The sequence below is a fragment of the Adiantum capillus-veneris genome, chromosome 17, assembly GCF_014529385.1.
Source record: "Adiantum capillus-veneris isolate H3 chromosome 17, ASM1452938v2, whole genome shotgun sequence".
Classification (NCBI taxonomy): Eukaryota; Viridiplantae; Streptophyta; class Polypodiopsida; order Polypodiales; family Pteridaceae; genus Adiantum; species Adiantum capillus-veneris.
Window position 1 is genome coordinate 74,947,870 of NC_140947.1, and position 18,693 is coordinate 74,966,562.

An 18,693-nucleotide genomic window follows, 5' to 3' on the forward strand; every position below is an offset into this window, starting at 1 on the left:
GGTTCTTTCGGTGGATAATAGACAGCATTTGCTACATATCCATTGGGATCTTCGTAATATGCATGCATAGGTACAAAATCCTTCTCTTCTGGTTCGTTTACCATTGGTGCATATCTTATGCTGACCGGTCGTACTCTTGGTAGGGGTGGTTTTTTCCCCAATACTGGTTGTGGTCTTTCCACTCCTACAAGTCCTGGTAGGTCACCTGCTTGATACCTAGGCATCGTTGGCATTTGAGGAGATGCTACTTGAGCTTGGGGAGCATAAGGTCGCTCTCTCACATATCCCTTGTTATAATAACATTCCTCTGTCACATGGTTTGTCCATTTTTGTTCAATTGCACACCACTTCGGCTGCTTAGCTTGAGGCTTGGCATACATATTAATTTTTTTTAGCACTTCCTCCACAAGTTGCTTCTGGCTTACAGCTACTTCTTCTTTCGGTGTTGTCTTAGTGGACTTGCTTCCACTTTGTTGTGAGGATGAATCGTCATCAAGATCCTTGTACACCACACAATTGTCTACAAGGTAAAGAGCTTCCTTAGTTAACTCAGCTAACGTTGTGCTTCTCTTCATATGTAAGTCCTTCTGGAGATCTGTGTTTCTCAGTCCTTGAATAAATATAAGCATAAGTCTAGATTGGGTTGGTAATTCTTCCACAGGGTAGAACTTCACATATCTCTTTAGTCGTAGGGCTGCCTTTCTCATAGATTCCCCTTCTTTCTGTTTGAATTTATGGATTTGTGAGACTATATTATGATCTATCCCCCTTTGTGAGAATTCCTCAATAAACTCGTCAAAAAACTCCTCCATAGACTCAAAATCTCTACGCTCCACAGAATCAAACCAAGTGGCGGCATCCTCTTCTAGGGTAAGTCCAAACCTTGAAAATTGAGTATAAAAATCGAAAACTTCTTCAGCTCTAATTACACGCACAAAGGCTGCTACATGATCCCTAGGATCTCTGTTTCCCGAGTATTTCTTGTTTACCACTTTTGCACTTTAGAAGGTCTAATTCTATGATGGTCTACAAATCTCATCATTGGTTCTCCTAGAGGTGCTCCTAAGTAATAATTTTTGACGGTTCTTGCAAGAGGTGGTTTATCTCTCCAAACTCGTTCTCTTTGATCTCGTTCTATGGGTTGTCTTCTGGGCTCTGCCGACTCTTAAGTTTTTGTCTTACTCTCGCCTTGATACTGTGAATGGAGTGGTGGTTCTTGTAAATCTCTTAACCCTCGTGCGTCTGGATAACCTCCTCTTTTTTGGTCTTGTTCAAACGTTGCATTTTGTTGAAGCCATGCCTCCAATGATGGTTGGGTTGCCTGTTGGTTTTGGTAGTTGACCGTCTGCTACAGTTGGTTAGAATGTGATGTTGCATCGTACTCTTTTGAAAATGGATTTTTTGACTTGCTAGGGGTATAGGTGGACCTTGGTACTTCTTCGGGGGCATATGCTGATGTTTCTAGAACTGTTGCCTTATCTACCTCCTCTAGCAGAATTCGTTTGTATTCTCGCCCGTACCTGTCAACAAAAATGATATCCTTCCTCATAGCAATTTCATAAGAGAACAAGTAAAGAACCTTGTCGTTGCTTAATTCATTTGGGTAGGATTCTTTGCATAAAAAATAAGAGACTACTCCCTCGCTCTCATGCTTGTAAATTCCCACATTCTCATTATAGGTAGAGACTCTGGTTGTTTTTTTATCATACATAAAAAGAGCTCCAGGTCGATCAATTTTAGGAGGCGGCTCTTGAGTTTCTGAGACCATTTTTCCTTTTGCCACATTATCTGCATACCTGTCGTAATCCTCAGGGTTGCTAACTATTAGATAGTGGTTCCCCTTTTCATCTCGGAATCTATCTCCATCATCATAGACTTGAATTATCTCTAGTCTTTGAGAAGGCCGTTCCTCTATACAAATGCACTTGCGTCCCCGATAGTCAGAATAAACTAGGGCTACCCGAGAGTTTTTTCCTTCTAAGAAGATGATAGTGAACTTGGCCTTCTTCAAAGGGTTTTGGGAGGTGCTTCCCGCTAGTATTGGTCCTTCATTGGAGAATCCTTCTGGCTGTTGACTACCCATCATGAAGAAGAACTTGTATGATGGAGTGTCAATATCACTACCTTCCTCAATGATTGGGGCTAATGGATCTAGCCTTGCCTGTGTTACACTCTCCTCAGTGGATACTAAGCTACCCTGATCACCTGCCACTTTTTGGTCTCTTGGAATGTGTCTTCCTGATCTTAAATTCATCAAACTTAGCAATGTTATTTATCACAAATCCAACCACTCACGTGGCAAGGGATCAATTTCCACACAACTTCTTGCCTTGCTGCTGAATATACCTTACAAAAGCGTTTAATTTCGGCAATTGAATCAAATCATTTAACCACTAGAGGTGGTCTTAGTAATGATTGGTATAATTGGAGGGTTAATCCCAACCACTATTGTACTCTATACACTTCTGATGTTCTTGATTAGGTCCACTGATCTTGAACTATACACCACCCAAGTGTTTGTCAGTCTAGAGGTAAAGTCTTACTTCCGTCACAAGGTCAAACAAAGTCCAATTTCACTTCTAAAAGAATTTCTAGAACCCTTAAGTCAATTAGAACCTCCTTGTATGTCCACAGTTTCATATTTTCCTAGAAATGACCCTGTAGACATCCTACGCGTAGGATTTCCTTTTGCTTTATTTCAGCTAAAATTTGAAATGTAGATTTCCCTTGATGTGTTGAGCTCACAACTGTTCTTAATTTTTGGTTTGGACATCTATAAGCTGGTCAATCAATCAGAAATCTGTTCCAGAAGCCTAATGTCCGTTTTGATGAATTCACCAGTCAAATCAACTCCAAATTGGACCCAACTTGACTAGGGAGGTTTGTCTAAGCTATATGAGAGCCTGGTATGCCTCAAATATATTTTTAGGCTTTTAATCATGCATTAGACATCCTACGCGTAGGATGTCTTTTGCATCAGAATTTAACCCAACTTAGCCCACATCTTTTCCTTGATGTGATGAGCTCACTCGTTTGTTTAGATTTGTTTTTGAATGTCAAAAGACCCCAAACTTAGCTATTCTAGCCTTTTTCCGTCAAAAATGCTAAATTCTTCTTAAACACTAATTTTCTCACCTAATTGAGATGAAACCTTTCACATGCACTCAATAAATCATGAAGACATCCTATGGTTTTGGTCTCACAATTATGCCTTGGCACAATTTGGGTAGGATGTCTCGCAATTCCTGTCTTTTGGCCACAATCTATCAAGATATGGTCGATCTTCCACTTTCCACGTTAAAATAGGGTAAAACCTACCTTCTAAACACTCTGGTAAACTCAGATTCTCTAAATTCCTGCCATATCACCCTGTAGACATCCTATGCACAGGATGTCTCCTGCCTTAAAATTTAATTATTCTCTACCAGTGGGCTTCCCTATGCTTTTCATATCTCTTAGCACGAATCACAGAAACTTATGGACTTCAAATCAGCTTCTAAACACAATTTATCGTCTTTTATAGTTCTTTGATGAGCCTAACAGCAAATATAACATGCATGAAGTGCTCCAGATCATAAATCATGATGTCCTACTTACCCTACTCCTACTCATCATGTGAGATGGTGATTTTGGTGTCTCGGTTGCTTCCTAGCCTCCCACGAACTCTCAAGCTATCTTCTCACGGAATCTACCACTCCAATTCCTACTCTCCACACCACAACCTAACTAATACTACCTAAGTCTAAGGATCTAGGCCAGACACACACTCCCTAGACTCCTCCTAAGACCTAGAGAATCCACCACTCTCTGATCCTATCTAAATGTAAAATAAGACTCTGGCAAGCCAGAGAATCCCTATCCTCAAGGACTAATTTTGGTCACCTACCTAGGGTTTTCGTCCTCGACAGCGGCGCCGATGTTGGCGGATACACCGCGACGGACATTAGCACAACGAGAACTCACCTAACAAGAATTGTCAGCTAAGGACGAAGCTCGACCTGCAGGTGCATGGAAGCAAGCATAGGGTGTCAACCTACACTCGACCGACTATTGACTACTTCCTAGAGAGGTCTCTACCCAATGTCTAAGTTACAGCCTACAACAGTGCTCAGGAGGAGATTTCCTACAATGCTTCCATGAGCCAAATACCCATCATACATTCTCAAAACGCTACGAAACTTGAGAGATATCCTATTAACACCAATAGGCCACTCTCCCTAAGGTCCGTGACCCAAACCCTACCCAAAAACACCCAGTCAAGAATCATGTAGGATGTCTGACAGGTTTTTTTAGGAAGACATTTTTGAAAACTAAGATGCCTAATGTGTAGCTTTACTCAATACGAACGCGTGGATATGCTGAAATGCAAAAAAAGACACCGTATGCTTATCGAAGCACTAGAAATAGCTCACAGGTCAATCTCGCGAAGTCGGGCCGTACCCGCATAATGTAGGTGTTGGCGTGTAGCTCTCTCCGGGGGAAACACATTGCACTTCTTCGCACTCGATCCCGACCACAAGTGTGCTCATAGCGTCAAGATAAACTCTCACTCTCTCTCGTACATAGAATAAGCTTCTCACAGACACTTCATAACAATGAACAAAGGGGTTTTTTATTGAGGTCAAAATTTGGTATATATACCTTCCAAATACAAAACCTCATCTTCCAAAGTAAACTCCTACTCAGTCTAATGGCAAAAATAATATACAAAATTGGAAACTTCTGCAAGCCCCAAGTATTTACAAATGAAATTACACGTTTTCTTAATCAGAGAATGACTACATAGGATTTCTTTCTTTTCTCATTTCGTCAGTCTTCAGTTGAGTGTAGCCGCCAGTCTTCAGCTAACATGGGCGTACTTCCCTTTGTGGACTGATCATTTCCTTAGGGCATGGTACTTCTCTTTACTCATGTGCCAACTCTCATTCACCGCATCACTCTAGGGGGGATTTGTTACCATAGACATGTGGTAGTGACGTGTGTGTTACACACTAGGACCGGCAGGGCATTTTTTCCCTGTTTAGGAGGTTTTTTCCCCCGAGCATTGTATATACGTCCATCACTCCAGGGCTATCTATCTTTCCATTGCGTACTAAGTAACACACTCTCTATTGTGTGCCTTGAGCTTCCTTTGTCTTCTCCAAGCTGTGTGCGTCTCTCTGCAACCCTAATTCCAACATCGTATCCTATTGTGGTCCCTCTATTGGATAGCCCTATTGTAATGTATCTTCTCTAGAAAGCATAAAAGAGCTATGAGCGCTCATTGTGGAGTGTGCTACTAGCCAACCTCTAGGAACCCAAACATGTCTATGTCCCTCATAAAATCCTTGTGCCTCTAGTGACTATCTAGAAGCTATCCATCCTTGTGGTGCACCCTCATGTGCTCTATGGCTTTCTATCCACACAAGTGTGTCGTCTCTAGACAAACATCTAGCATGAAGGTCTCTGTGGGGAACATAAACATGTCTAATCCTATGATAAGCTCTATGAGTTGTTTTACAGCTAGAATCCCTCGTGTGCCTTGCTAAATTAGCACTACATTGGGGTGTATGGGCTGAACTAGGCTCTAATGGCTGTGATATCTATGGTGTGACCTCTATGGTGGTCTCATCAACGTGGTCTATAGGTACATGATGTAGCAACATCTCACAAGTCGTATGTGTCCACTCCATGATCGGGGAATGTGGTCCTGTCTCTACAAGAACAAATGGATCTATGGAAACATCTGTATAATGTGGCTACTCTGTAGGTGAATCACTTGATGGTGTGTCACTTTGCTGTGTAGAAATGTGATGAGAAACATCTGTCGACTCTATGGGGGTCAGTCTCATAATGATGGGGGTCACTCTATGGTAGTCTTGGCTCTAGAGCTACATCTTGTGGCATACTCCTAGGAATCCCTCGCAAAAGGAACACAATCACTCATCGGTCTAGGAGGTGATCTATGACTAGGTGGGAATATTGCAATCCCGCAGTCAGCACATAGATGGTGTGATCAGTGCCTCTATATACTTTCTCTTGAGGATCTTGGTCAAACAAAAGTGTGGCACTCACACTCGGAGGTGACTCGCATGGTGTGCTAGACTCTCATATATACCTTCATCCACAACCGTCAACATATGTCTGTGTATGCTCAAGTCTATGCAACTCTACCAATGTAGGATGAGTATGTATATCTAGGGACTTGTCATCAAATAGAGGCTCTATGTTTCATAAGTCTATCTCAAGCATCAACAAGAACATCACGTCATACTCATCTCCAAAGGATCCTGGTAGTCCTAGCCTAGGTGTAACTTGCACTAGCTAATGTGTGGGAGTATCTGAACTAGGCCCTTGAGTTTCTGAAAGAAACTCGTCCTGCTCAAATTATGAAATATGCATAATCCTCTTTGCTCACCACACAAGACTAGCATGGGCTATTGATGACTAAATAAATAGCTAGTTGTTGGATCTTATCGCTCATTGTAGGACTCATGTCGCTCATCAAAGCCGTAATCTCGTGTGACACAACTCTATCATGGTCATGTGATCATGGAATGTCTCTAAAGGACAGTGTGGTTGCAAAAGCCTCTATAAAAAAATGTGTGGTAGATAGGCACTATTCATCAAAGGCCGTGGATGCTCTCTCATGGATACACAATGTGTTGGCATCGTCCATGGTGGCTCAATGGGTCATGCATTGAGTGCTCTGATCTCAGTAGCTCGTGGTAGCTCTGCTCTTGGTATAATCAGTTATGTGGCACTCGGCGTGTCAAGGGTGATTCTTGATGGTGCCTATGAGGATTGTGGTCTCAAGATCATCTCAGCTTGGTCCATAGATCTCGCGATGATAACTGCTCAAGAGACATGTCAATATCGGGTCTTAACCTAGATCTGGAATCGTCTATGGTGTCATCTGGCACAATGGGTCTAGGTGGGAATCCTGAAGGTGCTCTACCAGGTGATCTCATTGTGTGAGTAGACACTGGCTCTGGCTCCGCTATGGCACTAGGAATAGGTGATCTAGGGCTAGGGGTAGGTTTTTTAAGGCCAAAAATCATTGTGTATCATTAGGAAATTTTGGAGGTCATTTGGAGGGCCTTCTAAGAAAAATAGAATTTTGACTTTCTCTCTCTAGAAAATAGGTGTGGTAAAAGCAAATGTGTACTTGGAATAACCATTTGAAAAGTGCACTTACAAGTAGATTCTTGCCACAGTGTCATAATGGCCGTGGTGATTGAAGAATAAATCATTTTCAGTTGCATTCATTGAATGTCCTAGAATTGGAGGGAGTTTCCTGTACATGGAATGTATGACTAAAGGAAATAGGACGTATCCTTCCAAACCTGCTCTCTCCTTACTCTGTCACTGTTTGTGCACTGACCTTAAAGAAATCCTCCCTTTCTTGCCCTGTTGCACACATGTCTTCTTCTTCCACCGCCACAAATTTCCTCCTTAAAAGACCCTTCTATCATCTACACATTGACCTGGATCCCCAATATACACCGCTATGTCAGCGAGGCAAAACTAACATCAAAGTGACACTGATCATGACAGAGAGACTCAGAGCAAAGGGAGCAAGACACTTAGATATTTGGACAAAAGGGTCACTCTATCCATTGAATCCCATGACAAATGCATTCCCAACATTTTCAAATCCCACTAACTTATTGACCTTTGCAGGTAATGGAGAGAATGGATTGCCTGGCTACTCCACTACAAGAGGCTCTTCACATTAGCGACGCTCACACAGCGACGCTCAAAAAAAAAAATCCCGGCGTCGCTATGAGCGTCGCTATAAGCGTCGCTATGAGCGTCGCAAATTTACAAAGAAATTTGCGACGCTCATAGCGACGCTCATAGCGACGCCAGCTGGGGTAAAAAAAATAACCGAGCGCGCCCAAAAACTCAGATCTCAGATCTGAGTTTTTCGGCGCCCTCAAGCAAAGAACAGGTAACGCTCTCCCTCACTCTCTCTCTCTCTCTCTCTCTCTCTCTCTCTTTTTCTTTTACACACACACACACACACACACACACACACACACACACACACGAGGAGAGGAAGGAGAGCCAGGTATGCTCCTTCCCTCTCCTCATTCTCATGTTCCCTTCCCCTCTTTCTCTCTCCATCGCGCTCTCTCTCACACACACACACATACACACACACATATAGTGTTTTTGAGAGAGAGAGAGAGAGAGAGAGAGAGAGAGAGAGAGAGAGAGAGAGAGAGTGCAAAAACGCACACACATACATAAACAAAGAATGCACACACACATTGAGAGAGAAAAAGAGAGAGAGAGCATGCATAAACAAAAAACGCACGCATTGAGAGAGGAAAAGAGAGAGAGAACATGCATAAACAAAAAACGCACACATTGAGAGAGGAAAAGAGAAAGAAAACATGCATACGATCCAAAAAAACGCACACACATTGAGAGAGAAAGAAAGAGAAACTAAGGGAGCGTCGTAGGAAACTAATTAAAATTAAAAGACCTAAAGATCTAGCCGACGAGGAGTTGAACTGAAGACCTATTATTCAAGAGAGAAATGGCATAATCAATCTATCATACTTGGCATGGGTGATAGAAAGGTTATACCATTTATCTCTTTTTATTGGCACACACATCCACACACGCGCACACACACAGGAAGAAGAGAGTTATAACGTCGTAGGAAACTATTTTAAAAGACGTTAAAGATTAGGTTATATGTAGACTTACATTAAATTAGATTTAGGTTTATTTTTAACTAGATTTACATTTATTTAAGCTAGATTTAGATTTATGTTATATTAGATTAGATGCGGGTCTCCATAGACTGCGATGCCTGCATGAAGCGGGTGAAGAAAGCCCTCAATGGAATATAGGGTATTGCTGCCTTCACTCATAGTGGGCTCCGTCGATCCAAAAGTACTGGTGAAATGTCTTCAGAAGATAGGGAAGAAGGTGGATCTTCAGGGCGGCAAGAGTCACTACATCCCCGACACAATGACCATCTAGACAACCTCTAGTCATTAGACTTACGTTAAATTAGATTTAGCTTTATTTTTAGTTAGATTTACGTTTATTTAGATTTACGCTTATTTACGTTAGATCGAGTCCACGCAAGAATTACTTACGGTTTAGGGTTTAGAGTTAGACGAACAGTGAAAAGATCTACTGTGAAAAGATGTTAAGATGAAGTGAAGTGCTACAGCTAGAGAAGAGGCAAAGGGATTTTGTCCACTACATGCAGTATCATGTAGACGTGGGTGTCTAGATTTCTTGTACCCACAAATATAGGTATTGACCAATAAAGACGAGATTATAACCCGGTGGTTCTGATCTCCGTGCACCTCTAGACCGAGGTGTGCGGGGATTGGACATGACTAGAGAATGTGAGGTAAAGAGAGAGAGAGAGAGAGAGAGAGAGAGAGAGAGAGAGAGAGAGATAAGATGAAGAATGCCAATAGAATATTAAATTTGTTGTCTAGGTTATAAGTTTTTTATCCTCATTATGAGTAGCGACGAGGATGTGGGACCGTCCAACCGAAACACCTATCTCTCAACGAGGGTCTTATGTCCTTGTAATCAATGCAAGCATGCTGTGCGACGGACAAGACGTGTTTCTTTGCAGCACGTTCGTGAATTTGGCGAGTTCGATCCATCTATTATAGATCGAGTTGTTGCCAATTATAACTCGTCGGACTCTGACGCTGGCCAACAAGCAGCAATCTTGCAACCCAATAGACGTATTCGCAGGCGCTTTGGTCAAGCAGCATATGTGAGGCCACAAGATGTAGCCTCTGACAGCTCGGGGGATGATCATGCAGAGCACATTCCCAACGAGGCAATGTTTGAGCCCGAGATTGATGAAATGATCGAGACGATCATGGATTCAGAAAGGCTTATCTATGATGATATGAAAAGTGAAGCCGATACATCATTGTATAATGGAGCACGTATGTCTAGATTGAAAGCACTCCTGGTTCTTCTCAACATGCAGGCAAAGTTTGGATGGAGTGACACTAGCGTCACAGCGCTTTTCAGGTGATCTATTACAATTAGTTTACTTTAATAGAGCTCATGGTGTATAATGATCTGATAGATTTCTACACGACTGTATCATATTTTTATGTTGTGTAGATTGCTGAAAGAGCACATTCTACCAGCTGACAATGTGATGCCAGATTCCCGAGATGAAGCAAGAAAGATTTTGCGAAACTTGGGGATGGATTACAATTCTATCCACGCTTGTCCTAATGACTGCATTCTTTTCAGAGGGGAATACACAGACATGGAGAAGTGTCCGAAATGTGATTCCGAAAGATATCGAGTAGATCTCCACGGGACAAAAATTCCACAAAAGGTTTTGCGACATTTTCCTTTGCTTCCTCGCATCAAGCATTTCTTCGAATGTAAGTCCATGGCCGCCCTAGCATCATGGCATGAGGAGAATAAATCTTCGGATGGTGTGCTACGAATTCCTGCAGATTGCGCAGCCTGGAAACATATAGATGGAACATGGTCGGATTTTGCCAGGGAAGCTCGAAATTTGCGCTTAGGCCTGGCTATGGATGGCGTAAATCCATTTGGTCAAAGATCAACATCTTACAGTGTATGGCCCGTTGTCATCGTCAACTACAACATTCCCCCGTGGTTGACTACGAAGAAGGGGCACCTATGGCTAAGCTTGATTGTGCCAGGGCGATATAAAGTGGGGAATATGGATGTGTATCTTCGTCCACTATTGGAAGAGCTACAACAATTGTGGATTGGCATAGAGGTGGTGGATATGAGCCGACACACAGGACGACGGAATGCTTTGATCAGAGGTATTCTAATGTGGACCATGCATGACTATCCCGGGCTAACAGAATGCTCAGGTGATCTATTGACACTCCTCTCTCAGACACTGTAAATCTTGTTTTTCCCCATAGTTGATCTATTATCATGTGTATACATGCAGGGCTTCAAACAAGCGGATACAGAGCATGTGTCACATGTGGACCTAGACTGAATGCACGTAGGGCACCCTCACTGAAGAAGCAAATCTACGAAGGTCATCAAGCGTATCTTCCGGAGAATCATGTGTTACGCGACGGCTTTTTGGGAAGAGAGCCACCAAGGATGTCTGCACAAGCATGGTTAGAGCAGAAGGAGATGTGCGATGACGGATTGCCTCCAGGGATGAAGAGACTATCTCTATGGTACGAGTTACCATACTGGCCTCGACTCGTGATCAATCACTTGCTCGATCCAATGCACATATTCAAGAATGTGGGTAATCTACTATGGGACCATTTGACCGGCAAGAAAGATACTTTGGGAGCCAGAGTTGACCTTAGAAATGTGGATCGTATGGAGCAATATTGGCCGCAAACAGCGTCTGATGGATCGATAAAACTTCCTAAAGCACCATGGATTTTCACAGGAGCCCAAGAACGCAAAGTAAAAGAGGCCATTCGATCTTTGCGGACCCCCACTGGCGTAATGCACTCGCTCCGAACGTGTTTTACTAAAGAAGGAAAGCTTACCGGTTTGAAGTCACACGATTGGCATAAAATGTGTCAGGTACGTTCATAGTGGACTTTAATATCATTGCATAAAATGTGGACTTTAATATCATTGCTGCACATACTTTACAGTTTATTTTACCGGTTGCCATTGAGGGATGTTTGTCTCTCGACATCCGTAACACAATCTACAAACTTGCAAAGCTGGTGCAATGGATCTCACAAAAGGAGATCGACGTAGACTCCATACCATTCGCCAAACTAAATGCTGCGGAGCTTGTGTGCATGTTTGAGAAACATTTTCCTACTACAATGCTAACCATTCAGGTGCATCTTCTTATTCACATAGTTGATGAGGTGGAAATAGCTGGCACAGTTCATTCCAGATGGATGTTCTTCTTAGAGCGTTTCATGAAAACGCTTAAGGGATATGTGCGTCAAAAGGCACGTCCGGAGGGTAGCATGGCAGAAGGTTGGTTGGTATCAGAGTCCCTAGTGTACATTGGAGAGTGGTTAGACGGATTTGATAAATCCCGGGATACGCTATGGCGAACCATAGATGATGAGCGCATATCTGGGATTGTCATGTGCAATCTCGGTGTTGAGAAGAAGATGACGGAAGATCTAGAGGCTAAAATCAACCGATTTTGCATGCTTCACAATCCAGTGATGCAAAAGTGGATTTCACAATATGAGGATGCAAAGCAAGAGCGACAAAGGGCACGAATCGAGTGGAGACGGGGAAGACGACCACCGATGCACTATCCAGCGGTTCTGGAGAGCCTACCAACCTTCATGAGCTTAAGATGGTTGCACAACCAATTGAAAAGCGCACAACAATGCGGTGACGAAGTGACTGAAGAAGAGTGGGAGTACTCTCGGGGTTGCGCGACCAAGGTAAGTTTGCAATGTACGACTAGCAAGTGACTTTATTTATAAACGTTTGAACGGCCACTCATAATCTTTGTTCGTTGTAGTATAAGTCATACACAGCAGCATGGTGTAAAGGTCGACATTTTAGGGTGGAACGAATCGACAAAAAGCGTTTTACTCAAGATTGTGGAATCATGGCAAAATTTGAACAGTCTAGTCGACGACGTTCCTCTGATGCAGATCCCGTGGTGGCGGAACTCACTTACTTCGGCACGCTGCAAGAGATTTTGAGGATCGATTACAGAGGATTTTTTGTCGACTTGTTCGACGTGCAATGGTTCAAGATAATCATGGAGGGTCGAAACGCTACTGTGCGTAGAGGAGAGTCTGGTTTTCTTGAGGTGGATTCTACTAAGAAATGGACTGACCTAAGAGACACTTTCGTACTACCCGAGCATTGTGAACAAGTAAGTATATAAATAGTTAACATCCCCCTTTTACAAGTTATGTGCTTGAAAGCTCTCATGTAAGTTATGTGGCTCTGGCAGGTAGTATTTCATCCTACAAAGTCTACATCAAACTGGTGGTACGTCATAGAGGTAGCCCCTCGTAGTGCAAGGACGTATGAAGGCTACCATGTGCCAATCACAACGACATCAATGGAGGAGATCAGAGAAGATGCTCAATCAGAAGCCGCTGCGGTGGTGCCAGACGAGCATCAAGATGCTACTGCTCTATATGGGGTGCATGCAGAGGAGCTACAAAATGAAACAGAGGATATGTGTTTAAACGGAGAGCTCTATATAGATATAGGAAGTTATGCTGAGTTATGCGAGGATGAGAGAGAGATCTCTTAAAGCCACAAATATTGTATTTGAACAATTTTGCTCCGTGCTGTAAAAGCTCTAGCTCTTTTGATTGAAAATTCTGAGTTTTCGACTTGCCTCTTCTACCACTCGATTCATTGCGTCATTGTATTTATATGCGTCATTACGTCATTGTATTTAATGGTATTTGCGTCATTGTCTACTCTATTCATTCAATATTAAGTTTAAATATTCGTGTGTTTAATGCAGGTATGGATGATGAGGAGTTTCTTTCTTCTTTGTCACCGCAGCAGAGACAGTGGTACGTGGAGCGTCATCGCTCTGGCGCATCATCGCGCGTTCCTACACCATCCGCATCTCCCTCTCTTTCGGAGCATTCGGCGCGCTCCGAAGCTTCGGCGTCGACGCTCCGAGCGTCACACTCTTCTAGACACCGGCGCTCTAGTGGTGGCGGTGGCGGTTGTTGTGGGGATTCCGCCACCGATGCCTCCACACCGCCTCGTGTTCGACGAGGCTCTTTACCCTCCCCTTCTTTGCCCGCCCCCACACCAGCCACAGCATCGCCGTCTACGCCAGGTTTTGCACGGCTGACTGTTCCTAGAAGCTACACACCTCTACCTACTCTGCCAGGAGCCACCCCACTCGACACTCCTCGCTTCGGGGCCCAGACGCCGGTGGAGACACCTGACGTCCGTACCCCCATCGACACGCCGCTAGAGACCCCTGCCGGGACACCCAGGTTCACGCGTCACCGGCCAGAGGGCTTGCCTTACTCCGTCGACATCAGCGGCGGCATCATCATGGATGATGACGGCAAGAAGGTGATCTCGCGCATGCGTGGTCTTTGCTCTCAGCTGTTTAGACACTATATACTAAACAAATGGAGTGAAGTACCAAGTGATTTAAAAAACAGAGTCATCAGCATACTTCATGATGAGTTTCCCGTTCCAACACGGGATCAGCGCTTCAATGAAGACCTGATGAAGATTCGAATGCGCGAATACTGCAAACACAAGCGTTCCGAAGTGCAAAAAGCAATCAAGAATGGGTGGAATAGGCCAGATTGGCTGGCCAAAGAAGATTGGAAGAATGCGAAGAAAGCAGCGCGCGAGAATCCCGACAAGTGGAAGCAACAAAAAGATGCAGCCAGAGCGCGAGTAGAGGCAGGGAGCTCGCACCACTTGGGGAGCGGTGGATGGGCATCATTTGAGGCCGATTTTGTAAGTCTTTTCACATTGCTCTTTATGCATGTTCGATAGTTTAGGGTTTATGAGTTTTTTAGTTCTAACATAATGAAATCTTTGTATGTTTTGACAGTGGTCGATGACAGGACGTGATCCCACACCGTACGAGCGCGAGTACGCAGGCAGGAAGGGCTTAAACGCCCTGATGGACATTCTCAGTTCTCGCAGCGGCATGGTTAGTATTACGGTTTACTCTTTTTTATTTTTTGTATTGTTTTATAAATGTCGTTATATGTTTATACTTACTGAAAACTGTCTTATTGTCTTTTTTTGCAGAATCCGACAGATACGCCGCTTGGACGCGATGAGACGTCTGATTAGACGACGTCAGTTTAGCCGTAGCTAGATAGCATTAGTTTAGGGTTTCTCATAGCTTATGTATCATGAGACGGATTTTATACGTCTTTTTGAACCATGTATATTATTACATTTGTCACCGCAATTCCTTTTGCCAATCAATTCTTTATGCCTATGATGTTGTACAATTGTCATTATTACATTTGCCAATCAATTCAGTTTGTCTATGATGTGTACAATTGTCAATTTTGCAAACAATGCGTCTTGTGGGTGACTATTTTGGGTCTATTATTTACCTTTGCACTTTTTTTAAAAAGTGAATCAAGTACAATATGGTTGATGGGTGGCAGGGCATTCAATGCCCTGCCACCAAAAACATATTCTCTCAGGCGTCTCTATAAGCGTCGCTATTTATGGCTCTGTAGCGTCGCTATATGCGTCGCTATACTCTTCTGTGAGAGCGTCGCTATAAGCGTCGCTATAGGCGTCGCTATAAGCGTCGCTATATAGCGACGCCTATAGCGACGCATTTAGCGACGCCTATAGCGACGCATATAGCGACGCTCTCGTAGCGACGCTTTTAGCGACGCTTATAGCGACGCCGGGGGTTATAAAAACCCAGTGTATTTCCGTCGCTAAGAGCGTCACAAGAGCACATAACCTCTTGTAGTGCTCTCTAAACAACAAATCACAAACTTATAAAGACATGGTGAAGCACCAAGAAAATGAGATTTAGAGACTTTCAAACTTGCATCATGAGGACCAAAAGACTGTAATGCGGCGCACACAAGAATCACAGGTCTTGCGAACAAAGGTACGGTCATTACAAAACAAAGAGACAATGTTAGGCACTCGTGTGCGAAAGAAGAAACTACGGAATCTTAAAACATTGAAGGTAGGCTCTGGAGGCCTTAAGAAAAGAATCCAAGCATTGAGGTGAGCATTGTAAATTGTCTAATTAATTCAAATTAAATCAAGTGTTTGTTTATGTTAGCTATGCTTTCTTTGTAGAGATTCCATCTATCCAGACAAATAAAACATAGACCCAAAGGCCAATGTAGGAAAGCAGTTAAAGCCATTGATAACTAGTGGTCTTGCAAAGGATATCGTGCATGACAAAAAGTTTAAGGTTTTGCAACGATATGTCGTTGATAGATTCATTTCAAAGCATGCAGTGCCTACCAAGCATATACAGGGTACATTGGACTCCATTGGAGTTAGTAAAAGAGGTTACTCAGCTATTCAATAGTCTATCTCTTCCATGTTTGTGAAGAAGGGAATAAAGTCTAAGATTTTACCAAAAGCTATGAGTGTTTGGAAGGAAAGACTACAGCTCAATAATGAACGGACAGACTTCATTGGATGTCCATTTCATATTCAAGATATTTATAGCTCACAGTGAACTAATGTCACTTATGATGAGTACAACAATATCTTCATGGACCTCACTTTGTTGCAAACTAGAATGGTAGAGTTCTACAATATCACATTCAAAGAGACAGGTGGCGTTCTACATTTTGTTTTGAAGCTAGATGAGTGTGAGATTCTTAAAGAGCAGAAGCTAGAGCGAGTTACAATCACATTAATGAATAGGGCCCTTTCCAAATGTCCCACTCATGACCCTTCATACTTCAGTGTTCAATAAAAACAAACATATGGTGGCTTGGTGCATTTCAGGTAATCCAGTTATCTCCAATTTTGCAGCTCTAGAAGCCCTCTATCTAAATTTTAGATTTATTTTTCGTATCTCATAAGGATTGATCTTGCAGGTAAAGAAAGAAGACCATGACATTTCATTTTGGGTGTTCCATCAAACCCCTATTCCAGATATCATTGATAGGCAAATGAATCGAGGAGAGGTATTGGCTATAGATGGGAGAGGAGACTTTCAAGTTCAATGGCATCTTGCAAGTGACCTCAAAACACTGAAGTGTATGTATAACTGTGGAATGGGTGCCATGGCAAAGTCTCCATGGTTGTATTGCATGGAGCCTGCAAAAGTGACGGACCCAAAGCGGTGGCGAAAGGCTCCTATTCGTCACAATCAAGACTCTAATTTTTGACCAATTTTGGATAAACCACTTGTTAATGTCCATATTTGTACAATGCATGGTCTCTGCCTGATTGTAGAGAAGTTGATATATTTGTACATTGGGTTTGCTTGGAAAATCAAAAAGTCATCTGAACGACAAGTCGCTCTAGAGGCTTTGCAACTAGTTTTGTCAGATATTGGTCTACATGGTAGCAATGTGAAAATATAGCGGGACGAAAAAAGGTCAAACAGTGAGAAAGATGTACCTTGTAAAACCATCCATAGGTGGGGTCAAGGCACACCGTTTTCTATCTAAACCTCAAGGTATGAAAGATGTGAAGCTAACAAAGCAAGGGAGAGTATATCACTCTACCTACATTAGCAAAGTTGAGTATATGCACTAGAAAAAACTTCATTTAGCAGTGAAAGACCAGGATCCAACAACTCGCAATGCAAAGGGTGATGTGTGGTGTTCCATTGACATATTATTTCAAATGTGTGAGAATGATGATTGGTCGCAGGATAATCTCAGCAAGTTTAAATGGAACCTTAAACTACTAAAAAAATCCTTCAAGACGGCATGGACTGACACTCAAATCCTTCATTACATGGTAAATTCAAAGCACCTCAGATAGTCTTAGTACTAAGTTTGTGTTTAAATTTCTAAATAAAATTCTTCTTTTGTAGCACATTATTTTTAATCATTTGCCATACTTAATCCAGAAGTATGGGAATCCAGGTATATGGAACACCTAGGGCTTGGAGAAGTCTCATTACATGGCTAGAAATGCCTATTTCAGTGGTTTTATCACAGAATCATTCATCCCATGCAACAAAAGCAAGTATTGGCCTCTTCAGCAACCGTACAGGCAAGCAGACATTTGCAACTTCAAAAAAGAAAGCGAGCAGACGCATTCAACAACTCAACTGCTCTTGAAAGTCAAATAAGGTGGAGAGAGACAATGCAATATGTCAATCATCGGTGAAACAAGAGAGTTAGAGTTTAGATGATCGGATGTACCACAAATGCCTGTAGAATTAGATTCAATATGTACCACAACTATTTCAACATTTTGATGATTTGCAAATACCATTTGGAACCTCGCCATTGTATCTGATCATTAAATGTTTGCCATACTCTAAGAGTTAGTAGGGCTTTCTTTCCCAAAAGATAATGCCATTGTTGTGTATGTGTAGTAATATGTTGTACGGCACCCAGTATATCCTGGCGAGTAACCAAAACATTCTCTCCCAAAAACCTTGTCGACGAGGATAACTTTGTTAGCATTGGACCACCTAAGAAGCGAGATAATGTCTTGAAATCATAGGTTGCAGTATTCCCCTCTTGTGACATTTTGTTGTGGAAGATTAGGATGAGTGCCTCGCATAAACTAGGAAGATATTGTCCTAGAGCTTCATCCCTACCACGGAACTGTCTTCTTTGACGACGAAGAAAGTCATCCTTTTCAGCAATCCATGACTGTTGACAAAAGAAGTGTTTTTGTGTGTATGTGTGTGTGTGTGTGTGTGTGTGTGTGTGTGTGTGAGAGAGAGAGAGAGAGAGAGAGAGAGAGAGAGATGGGGGAGGGGGGGGGGCAGGATTTTATACCATGAAACTCTCATCTTGCAAAAGAAGCTCATCCTTCCATAGGTTGACTGATCTGATTGACTCCTGCGCTGGTCGCTTGAACCAATCCTCCATATCCTGTTTACTACTTGATGGTTTAAGATTATTTCGAATAGTTTCAAAAGTGGCTTCATTAGGAAGGCTTTCTTTATAATTTTCTGCCTTTTCAAAGAAGAGTTTAAGGCAGTCTAGTGGGTTACTAGAGATCTTCATTGCCTCGTCACTACTGTCATCTGAAACAAATCCATTCCTCTCCTCCTGATAATTGGAGATAGTGGCCAGTGCAAAGTCCTCCCGCAAACAAAAAATACTTTGTATA

The 18,693-nt window shown here is 42.6% G+C and overlaps 1 pseudogene; it reads right to left on the bottom strand.

The window, feature by feature from the left end:
* Nucleotides 1-6,797: 6,797 nt before the first annotated feature.
* Nucleotides 6,798-18,693, bottom strand: part of LOC147437494 (uncharacterized) — a 37,981-nt pseudogene continuing 26,085 nt past the window's right edge.